The following is a 9336-nucleotide window of genomic DNA, read 5'->3' on the forward strand; positions in this document are numbered from 1 at the left end:
GGTTTTGTTTCCTGCATGCATAAGACGCCGAGCGCGCGATCTGTGCACGCCGAGTGTGACTAGGTGTAGATGGTGGCCGCGGTGAGCATGCCCACTCCGCGAACGTGGGATGGCACGTTCAACATGAACGGGGCAGCGGTGTGCGCATCGGCTGGGCTGGTTAGGACGAACTGAATAAGATGAGAAGAAAAACATAAAAGTAGCATCAATTGTGTGCTGCGCAAAAACCACTATCTCTTGCGAGTTCATCGAGAAAGAGAGAGCGAACGAGCACGGCGGCCGCTTGACATCTTCATTCCCCGGCTCAGCTCTGTGACTTGTACACCTTTGGACGATGCTATCGCATACCGCCCTTGCTCCAGGCCAGGAGGACCGAATATCTTGGAACTGTACATCCGACGACAATTACTCCTTCGCTGCGGCCTACATGGCTCAAACCCATGGATCCCGCCCAAAATTCTCGTCGACGAAGATCTGGTCAGCATACTGTTGGTCGCATGATCCGAGATGCCACTTGAGCCTGGAGGAGCCGGAAACCACTAAGCACATTATGGACATGCATTGTTGGTGTCTAGCCCTAGCTCTCCTCCTCACCTGAGCTCTCTCTCTCTCTCTCGCTCGCACAGACATAGAAGAAAGAAGGAGGAAGAACGAGGAGAAACACATCAAGATTTTGCCCGGCGCACGTACGCCGCCGGCCGCACGAACGGCCACTTATATTTCCTGAGCTCGAACTCAACAACACACCGGATACATGACCAGATATATAGCCTAGCTAGCTAGCCCACACAACGCATTAGCCAACTACCCACGTGCACACGCGCTCACCCGGCGACCCGGCCGCTCTCATGCATGGGGTCATGCAGCTCTTTGAAAGTGCAACTATCCCTGGGTGGTTTTGGTAATTCCTAACAACATATAGCTCATTGAGCTAATGCTATTCCAAGATAAATATTTCAGGAAAGCTCAATGTTTGGTATGGCATGGATTAGAAAGTGGACCCTTCAAAATGCTAAGGACAAAATATTGGCTCAAGCTCAAAGCACAAGACTCTACACTTTCTATTTTAGTGATCCAAGATCACATTGAATCTATAGGAAAAGCCAATACTATTAAGAAGGGATGAGGTGTTGCTTAATGAGGATCTTGCTCAAAATGCTTAGTGATATGCTCCAAAACCCTCCACTACTTTCTCATATCCACATATGTCCTAAACCAAAAAGTCCAACTCGGCCCCACCGATTCTTTCTATCCGGAGCCACCGAGTTCAGTTGACATAGCCACTGCCAGAAACCCTAATCAATTCGGTCTCACCGATAGGGATCTCGGTCCCACCGAGATGGGATTGCAAACTCTCCGTTTCCCTTCGTAACGTTTCGGTCAAACCGAGATGAGCGATCGGTCCCACCGAGATTGCAATGCAAACTCTCTGTTTCCTTTTCGTAATGTTTCGGTCCAACCGAGATGAGCGAATCAGTCCCACCGAGTTTGCCTGACCAACTCTCTGTTTGGCTATTACCAAAATCGGTCTCACCGAGTTTGTGTAATCGGTCTCACTGAGATTACGTTATGCCCTAACCCTAATGACATCGGTCCCACCGAGTTGACATGTCGGTCCCACCGAGAATCCTAACGTTCACATTTTGAACTAAATCGGTCCGACCGAGTTTAATGATTCGGTCCCACCGAGTTTGGTGATTTGTGTGTAACGGTTAGATTTTGCGGAGGCTATATATACCCCTCCACCCACTCTTCATTCGTGGAGAGAGCCATCAGAACATGCCAACACTTCCAATACATTGTGTTGAGGTCAAGATATTCCATTCCAACCACATAAATCTTGATCTCTAGCCTTCCCCAAGTTGCTTTCCACTCAAATCTTCTTTCTACCAAATCCAATCCTATGAGAGAGAGTTGAGTGTTGGGGAGACTATCATTTGAAGCACAAGAGCAAGGAGTTCATCATCAACACACCATTTGTTACTTCTTGGAGAGTGGTGTCTCCTAGATTGGCTAGGTCTCACTTGGAAGCCTCTGACAAGATTGTGGAGTTGAACCAAGGAGTTTGTAAGGGCAAGGAGATCGCCTACTTCGTGAAGATCTACCCTAGTGAGGCAAGTCCTTCGTGGGCGACGACCATGGTGGGATAGACAAGGTTGCTTCTTCGTGGACCCTTCGTGGGTGGAGCCCTCCGTGGACTCGCGCAACCGTTACCCTTTGTGGGTTGAAGTCTCCATCAACGTGGATGTACGATAGCACCATCTATCGGAACCACGGATAAAAAATCTCCGTGTCAACATTGCGTTTGCTCCCTCAAACTCATCCCTTTACCTTCATATGCAATTGTTTTACATTCCGTTGCTATACTCTTAGAATTGCATGTGTAGGTTGATTGCTTGACTTGTGCTAAGTTGCTAAAATCTGCCAAAAACTAAAATTGGGAAAGGCTGTTTTTATTTGGTCAAGTAGTCTAATCACCCCCCCTCTGGACATACTTCCGATCCTACACTCTTCCACGAGGCCCATGCTGATCCGCACGCCTCGCCACGCCCACGACGCCATCGTACGCGCGCGGCGCGGCCGGGCTCCAACGAACAGCAACGACCGCAACTGCATGCAGCTCGTCCATGCTACGTACGCGGCAAGCTACAGACCGACTCCAATGCACGCACGCTCCACAACTCGGGTCAGCACACACGACACACGCATTCCCCCGCCTCCCGCGCTCCCAGCCCGCGCACCCGACGCGCACGCACGCAGTCGCTGCAGGCCGAGTCCAGCGCCCTGACGCGGTCACTCCTCTGCGTATCTCGCCTACACGCAACGGCCGACGCGCTCGAACACGTGGACACACACATACACACGCGACCAAACCTGCCACGGGCCGAGCCCGACGCGTCCACCGCGCGTCCACCGCGCGCACACACCCGCTCCGCGTCGCCGCTCGCCGTGGCTTATTGCCCTACAGTTCACCCCCTAAGCGACGACCTAGAGCAGCCGCCATCCTCGATGCCGACGTCCGCCAGCATCGCGCGCTCCGCTGCCGGCTCCCTCCGCAGCTGCGGGCAGTCGCACTTGAAGTGGCCGTGCTCGCCGCACTTGTAGCAGCGCCTGCGTCGGTTGCCGCCCTTGCCCGACGCCACGCTCCGCCCGTCGTCCTCGTCGCGCGCTCCTCCCTGCTGCCGCTCCCGTGCCCGCGACTGCGCCATGGTGAGCATTAGCTGATCGCCGCCACGCTCGCCCCTGTCTTGTCCACGGCGCCAAACCCGCTCATCAAACGCGCGCAGCCGCCCGAGCGCTTCATCGAACGCCATCGTCTTCACATCGTGGAACTGCTCGATGCCGGCGATGACGGGGAAAAGCCGATCCGGCACCGTATCCAGCAGCTTCTTGACGAGCATCGCGTTGCCCATCGTCTCCCCGAGGTTGGCATACCTCGCCGCCGTCGCCGCGAGCCTCCCGCCGTACACGTCGAGCTCCTTGCCGACCGCCATCTTCAGGCGGTCGAATTCACCGCGCAGCGTCGCTAGCCTCGCCGCGCGCACCCGATCGGCGCCGACGAACCTCACCTTCAAGGAGTCCCATACCTCCCTGGCGGTGAGCTTCGTCGACACCTGCAGCAACACGTCCTCCGGCAGCGCTCCGAGCAGCACCGCGTGCGCCGTCTTGTCCTTCCGCGCGTTCACCGCCGCATCGCCCGGCGCCACCGCCTCCCACATAGTGTGGACGTCGAGGATCGCCTGCGCCTTGATCGCCCACACCGTGTAGTTGTCCAGCGTGAGCATCGGCATCGCCATCGACGCCGATCCGCCCGTGCCGCCGCCGTGTGGGACGAGCGCCATGGTCGCCGGTGATCGCCCGAACCGAAGCTCTGATACCAATTGTTGGTGTCTAGCCCTAGCTCTCCTCCTCACCTGAGCTCTCTCTCTCGCTCGCGCAGATGTAGAAGAAAGAAGGAGGAAGAACGAGGAGAAACACAACAAGATTTTGCCGGCGCACGTACGCCGCCGGCCGCATGAACGGCCACTTATATTTCCTGAGCTCGAACTCAACAACACACCGGATACATGACCAGATATATAGCCTAGCTAGCTAGCCCACACAACGCATTAGCCAACTACCCACACGCACACACGCTCACCTGGCGACCCGGCCGCTCTCATGCATGGGGTCATGCAGCTCTTCCACGAGGCCCATGCTGATCCGCATGCCTCGCCACGCCCACGACGCGCTCGTACGCGCGCGGCGCGGCCGGGCTCCAACGAACAGCAACGACCGCAACTGCATGCAGCTCGTCCACGCTACGTACGCGGCAAGCTGCAGACCAACTCCAATGCACGCACGCTCCACAACTCGGGTCAGCACACACGACACACGCATCCCCCCCGCGACCCGCGCTCCCAGCCCGCGCACCCGACGCGCACGCACGCAGTCGCCGCAGGCCGAGTCCAGTGCCCTGACGCGGTCACTCCTCTACGTATCTCGCCTACACGCAACGGCCCACGCGCTCGAACACGTGGACACACACACACACGCGACCAAACCTGCCACGGGCCGAGCCCGACGCGTCCACCGCGCGCACACACGCGCTCCGCGTCGCTGCTCGCCGTGGCTTATTGCCCTACATGCATAATTCTCTCTTGCGATAGATCCCGTGTTGTCCCATCAATGGGACTACCAGAGTCTCAAAGTGGTGGACATGATGGTTTCATCAACATCTAAGATTCAAAGTGTCGACACAATGCAAGAATCTTCTACACGATTTGAACATCTGGAAGGAGCCAAACCACCGCATTTTTTATGGCACCCTTTAAGAAAAAGGGTTTCCCCCTGCTTTGTATTACATATCAAACATCCGATACAACCAACGATAGGTGCTGGGGCGGAAGCAGCACAACCACGCCCAAAAGAAAAGAAAGAGAAAAAAGAAAAGAAACAAATGCCGATAACGGCGGATCGACAAAGACGACGGAGCCTCGCGACCGCTGCTTCCACCGGAGATTGTCCCCCAAGCTCCGAGACCCCGAAGCGCCGGTACCAATCAACACCTCCAAGAAGGGACGCGACGATGACGACGCTGCTGCCAAGGGTTTCCACCGGTACACGGCGAGGAAAGAGGAAGGGTAGCCCCGACGCCCTCCAGGAAGGTCCGATGGCACCCTCAGGCGCCACCGCGTCGGTGTCGGCCAAGTTAACAGGGATTTCTCCCGATCCCATCCTCCACCTCAGGCACTCCGGTGCTCGCCACCAAACTGACCACCACCCTGTGCACACGGACACGAAGCATCCCACGCTGTGTCACCACGGCACCGCGAAGATGACCTGCACAACGAAGAAGGGGAGCCGGGACTAGGGCAGCAGCACCATCAGCATACTGGAGGGCCCCACCTCCACCGTCCACGACGGTAGCCGACCCGACGCCAAAGCGGGAGCTTGCCGGGCCCGCGACCCCACAGGCCCGGCCGGGCCCTCAGAGGCCCGGACAACTCCCGCCTCCGCGCCGCAGCAGGCATGCCGTCGGCGACGCTGCCCCCCGTCCGAGCTGCTCCACCACCTCACCACACAGACGACGACGAAGCCACGCCGGGGGCCGGCCCGCTAGGACCCAAATGGGGCCGCTGGCCCCGATCTGGGCCGGGGGCGCGCCAACGGCCAACCAGCGCCACCACGCCGTCTCGCCGCCAAGGGGCCGCGCCACCACCGAGCGAGCCGCCGGCCACCGCGCCGGGACGCCGGGCCGTCATCAGGCCGAGGGGCACCGCCGCCGCCTCCATGCCCCGGGCAGGGAGCCGCGTGCGCGGGGACAGGCAGGCCCCGCCGCCGCCAACACCACCCGGCCCGCGCCGGGGGCGCCCGTCAGCGGCGGCAGGGAGGGAAGGCGTGACGAGGGCGGCCGAAGGGGAAGGAGGGCTCACGCCGCCCCGGCCACCTCCCGGGAGGCGGCGCGGAGCGGATCCGGGGGAAGGGGGAGGGGGAGGGGAAGGGGGCGGGGGCGGCCGACGACCGGCGGCGGCGGCGGGGGCTAGGATGGCTGGCGGCGGCGGTGGGAGGAAGGGAGGAACCCTAGGTCGGGGAAGCGGGGGAGCGGGGGACCTTTTCCTTTGATCTTTCTCCTCCCAAGTTTTTCTTATGGCACCCTTTCGAGGACATCAAGCAGTCTGGCTTATGGCCATGCCCAAGCCAAGGAGGGCATTAGCGCTTTTGATCGATTTTTACTTGCCATATAGGGTTTCCACAAGTTCCCTTAAACGATTTGTCATCGTTGTACATAAGCCCTCGAGAGGCAGTCAACCGCCCCGACTCCTCCCGTGTCGCCCCTGCGCGGCGACCGGGGGGAACCCTAGCGCCGCCGTGTCCTGGTCCCTCCCCCGACCTCTCCTCCTCGCCACCGCCGAGGCGCGCCGCCGAGCAAAGACCAGTCGGCGTCGGCGGCGGCGGGATCTCTTCTCCCACGACTCGCTGGATCTGGCATGGGCGGATCGCGGCGGCTATTGGCGGCGAGGGCTTGGGGGCGACGGCAGGGCTCAGTCTCGCGGTTTCCCCTGGTGTGCGTGGGAGTCCGCTCGAGGCGCGCGGCGGCGGCCCTCGGCAAGCGGTGGCGGGCGCTGGGCTCTCGGCAGCGCTCCGGCGTGTGCAGGCGGCGGTGGTCCATGTGCGCGGTCGGCGGCTCCGTCTCTGACCCGGACGGTGCGGGGGATGGCGGCGGCCCGGCGTGGCCGGCGATCTGGATGCACCACCGCCGGCGGCTCGCTGATCTGCCGATGCTCCAGGGTTCTGCCTGGTGGTGCTGGTGGTGACGGCCGCCCGTGCACGAGAGTTGGATCCCTTCGAACTGATCTGGGTGAAAACTTGCCTTCGGCGTCTGCTAAGGCCGGCGGTGGGGACGCTATCTGCGTCGTTCCCTTCTTGAAGGCATCACCGTGGAGAAGTTCAAGGCCACTCTCTGCTACCTCCTGGGGAAACCCTAGATCGGATGATCGGATGACGGCGGTGCTATGGTGTCGTTCCTCCCTTGGGGGCGTCATTCTTGGATGTACACACGTGATCAAGGGACCAGAGGACAGATTCTTTGGTGGAGCGGTGATTCATCCTACACACTGATGGCGACGGATCTTGACGGCGTGGCGCAGTGCAGATTTGGAGTTCGCTGTGGGAGGATGGACTCGCGTAGGAGGACGACGCTGTCGGGCGTCGTGGTGGCGTCGATGGCAGAGATACCTAGCACGGTACATGCAACAGTACAACACTGAAGATGGATTGGTGGCAGGTGGCTGCGGCGGCCTCATACCCGGTAGGCGTCCTGGTTGAGGAGTGCGACGGACTGGTAGGTGCCCCATACCCGGCAGGCCTCCTAGTTGGGACCTCAGGTCTTAGATGTTTAGATTTGGCTGCGATGTCTGTTTGGTATTAGGCCCAGACTATCTGCGCCCCTTCATCAATTGGATAGGTGTAGCGACAGTTGTTGCTTAGACGGTGGCTTTAGTCTTGCTGTTGTATGGCTTTGTAAGGTCTTGTGAGAATAATTAATAAAGTGACCGTATGCATCGCCCAGATGCAGAGGCCGGGGGTCATCCTCCTTTTCTTAAAAAAAGTACATAAGCCCTTATTTGTGTTTAAATGAGAAGTTCCTCCGAAAAAAGAAGTTTGGGCTAAACTCTAGCTCCAAACTACAAAGAAGACTAAGAGCAACTCCAACGGGCCGACCCAAACGGACGGCGATTTGGCCGCTTTTTGTCTGTTTGGGTCGGCCAGACGGACACGGATGCCCGCTTCCGCATTTGGGTCGGCGCGTGCGCCCAATGCTGGCCTGAACCCATTTTGACGGTGCTAGAAAAAAATGAACGCATGCATAGTAAAAAAGAGAAACATCATTAATTAAACATTAAAGCCGGTCACGAAGGCCGGCAAGAGTCCACGCGTCCACATTTGCATTTAAACAAATAAAAACAGCCTAAACTACGAGGCGACGCGCTTGTTGGAGATCGTTGCAGAAATTAAAAAATTTCTACGCATCACCAAGAACAATCTATGGACTCTTCTAGCAACGAGAGGGAAAAGAGTGCATCTACATACCCTTGTAGATCACGAGCGGAAGCGTTCAAGTGAACGGGGTTGATGGAGTCGTACTCGTCGTGATCCAAATCACCGATGATCCTAGCGCCGAACGGACGGCACCTCCGCGTTCAACACACGTACGGAGCGGGGATGTCTCCTCCTTCTTGATCCAGCAAGGGGGGAGGAGAAGTTGATGGAGATCCGGCAGCACGACGGCGTGGTGGTGGAAGTAGCGGGATCCCGGCACGGCTTCGCCAAGCGCAAGCGGGGAGGAAGAGGTGTCACAGGAGGGAGGGAGGCGCCAGGGCTTGGGTACTGCTCCCATGCGCCTCCCCACTATATATAAGGGTGGAGGGGCTGGTTTCTTGCCCTCCAAGTCCATTGGGGCGTTGGCAAAGGTGGGGGAAAGAAATCCCATCATTTCCCTTCCCCACCGATTGTTATCCCCCCTTTTTAGGGATCTTGATCTTATCCCTTCGGGATATGATCTTATTCCTTCTAAGGTGGGATCTTGGTGCGCCTTGACCAGGGGTGTGGGGCCTTGCCCCCACTACCCACGTTCATGTGGGTCCCCCCATGCAGGTGGGCCCCACTTCGGAACCTTCTAGAACCTTCCCGGTACAATACCGAAAAATCCCGAACATTTTCCGGTGGCCAAAATAGGACTTCCCATATATAAATCTTTACCTCCGGACCATTCCGGAACTCCTCGTGACGTCCGGAATCTCATCCGGGACTCTGAACAACTTTCGGTTAACCACATACTAATATCTCTACAACTCTAGCATAACCGAACCTTAAGTGTGTAGACCCTACGGGTTCGGGAGACATGCAGACATGACCGAGACGACTCTCCGGTCAATAACCAACAACAGGATCTGGATACCCATGTTGGCTCCCACATGTTCCACGATGATCTCATCGGATGAACCACGATGTCGAGGATTCAATCAATCCCGTATACAATTCCCTTTGTCAATCGGTACGTTACTTGCCCGAGATTCGATCGTCGGTATCCCAATACCTTGTTCAATCTCGTTACCGGCAAGTCACTTTACTCGTACCGTAATGCATGATCCCGTGACCAAACACTTGGTCACATTGAGCTCATTATGATGATGCATTACCGAGTGGGCCCAGAGATACCTCTCCGTCATACGGAGTGACAAATCCCAGTCTCGATTCGTGCCAACCCAACAGACACTTTCGGAGATACCCATAGTGCACCTTTATAGCCACCCAGTTACGTTGTGACGTTTGGCACACCCAAAGCACTCCTAT

This window comes from Aegilops tauschii, chromosome 2 (assembly GCF_002575655.3).
Source record: "Aegilops tauschii subsp. strangulata cultivar AL8/78 chromosome 2, Aet v6.0, whole genome shotgun sequence".
Classification (NCBI taxonomy): Eukaryota; Viridiplantae; Streptophyta; class Magnoliopsida; order Poales; family Poaceae; genus Aegilops; species Aegilops tauschii.